Below are 2042 nucleotides of genomic sequence, written 5' to 3'. Positions count from 1 at the left end.
TTTATGAACTTTTGGGAGGACATAAAAAATTGGTATCCGAGGATTTTTATTCCTTAGAAACTCATACTCCTTTTTGCCTAGGAAACCTTGGTCGAAACCCTTTTGTAGAATGTTAAAGAGTTTTCCTTGCAGTTCAGTAGTGGGATTTTTACTCAGTTTCCGATAGCAGTGCACATTGGAGAGTTGTCTCATGACTTCCGTTGTATACCGTTCGGTGGCCCAGATGACGATTGAACCGCCTTTGTCGGCCTGTTTAATCACTATCGACGGGTCGTTCTTAAGTGCGACCAGCGCTTCTTTTTGGGCTTTCGTAATGTTGGATCTAACGAATCTCTTTCTTTTATTTTCTGCTTCGGAAATAGCTGATAGCACAACTTTCTCAAAAAGTAACACTTCCTTAGGTGTTTTAGCCGAAGGGGGGCAGAAAGTGGATTTTTTCTTCAAGCCCGTTGTTTCACTGCTCTGTACTGCAGGTTTATCCGAAAAGAACGTGATTAGACGTATCTTACGGCAAAATTCAATAAATTCCGTCTTTAGTAGAACAAAATTTGTTGGTTTGGACGGCACGAAAGATAAACCTTTTTCCAATACTCCCAATTCATCCTGTGACAACATTTTGTCTGAAAGATTGAAAATCACTGAGGTGGTAAGTATCTGAGGTTCCCGCAGGGGCAAGGCCATTTGTGTGTTTAATTCTTGTAATTCTGGCGTCTCGTGGACATTTCCCACGGCTGATTGGTAAATCTTGCTCTGCCTCGTTGTCTCTGTCGGCCCCGTCCTAAAAAAGACGGTTGTTGGTAGTTTGGTTGGTAATTCTGTTGGAAATTGCCGCGTCTATTAGGTTCGCCTCTTGTGTTGGTATTGTCCGTGTCACTCCCACTTGAAGATGACGTGGTGTCAGAAAAAGTGATGAACTTTTGCCTCGATCTCCCTTGAAAATCCGATAAGAATCTGCGTGATTCCGGTCTAGTGTAGAAATCCAATTGTAGATACGGATAGACTTTTTCCAGTGAGAAGGACTTCCTATCTTTCTCAAACTGGGTGCTCTTTTGGTTAATTGAAAAATCCTTAAACTCCAGAATGTCCTTATCAACTTTTTCAAGCAGTGCCTTTGCGTCCGTAATCAGTTGGTTGGATTTTATTTCGTTCTCAAGAATAGCAATTTCCTCCAATTGCTGTTTCGAGAGTCTTTGTGCTGTTTCCACAGTCAGAACCATAAGATCTCTGCTACACTTTGTTTCGATCTGACTGTAAATATTTAAATATTTTTGATTAAAAACAGCAAATAAATGGTTAAAATGGATTTGATTTAATCTATTCATTTGGCAAAAACTTCCTTTAAAGTTTAGTGCAGCACCGGCATCTCTTTTGTTCTATTCAGTACCTTGACTTGGCCTTGCTGCCTATGAGTCAAAACCCAAGCTTGTCTTGCTAGCTATATTTTTATTTTCAGCACCTGGTAAAGCCTGACAAGTTGCAACTGGAACCTTTACCTAATTTTTGGGCAATTTTTGGACAAAGAACAAGAGGCCCCAACCTCCTTTGCTGCTCTTTCATCCCAGCTACGACCCAGCAAACACCAGTGTTAAAGGTAAGGAAACTGATGATATTTTTATTTAGATTGGAGTTAGGGCTATGTTTCTGGTCACTCTACATGGTGGTTGGGGTGGGTGCACATTCTGTACATTGTACCCTCCCTCAGTGGATGGCATTTACTAATACTGAGCCTTAGCCCTGTGGTTTGGGCAATAACGGTTGTGAAAGGCACTATCTATTCCTTGCCTTCTTCAAGGCCCTCAAACAGTGTCTGATTCAGTGCCTTCAGTAACCACTATGGCACACAGAGGCAGCGAGCAGCGGTAAGGCTGTATTTTTAGCAGTCCTGTTGCGCAAAGGGGAGCTGTTGGATTGGAGATATATTGCGAAATGCACAAGATAGATGTATTTATACTGAAATTTGCTATTATTGCACCAAATCTTATACGTTGTACTTTGACTATTGACAGGCTTCTTTCATATTGGTAAGGACAACATCGACATGA

This window comes from Triturus cristatus, chromosome 6, assembly GCF_964204655.1.
Source record: "Triturus cristatus chromosome 6, aTriCri1.1, whole genome shotgun sequence".
NCBI lineage: Eukaryota > Metazoa > Chordata > Amphibia > Caudata > Salamandridae > Triturus > Triturus cristatus.
Note: the sequence above shows the minus strand (reverse complement) of the source record.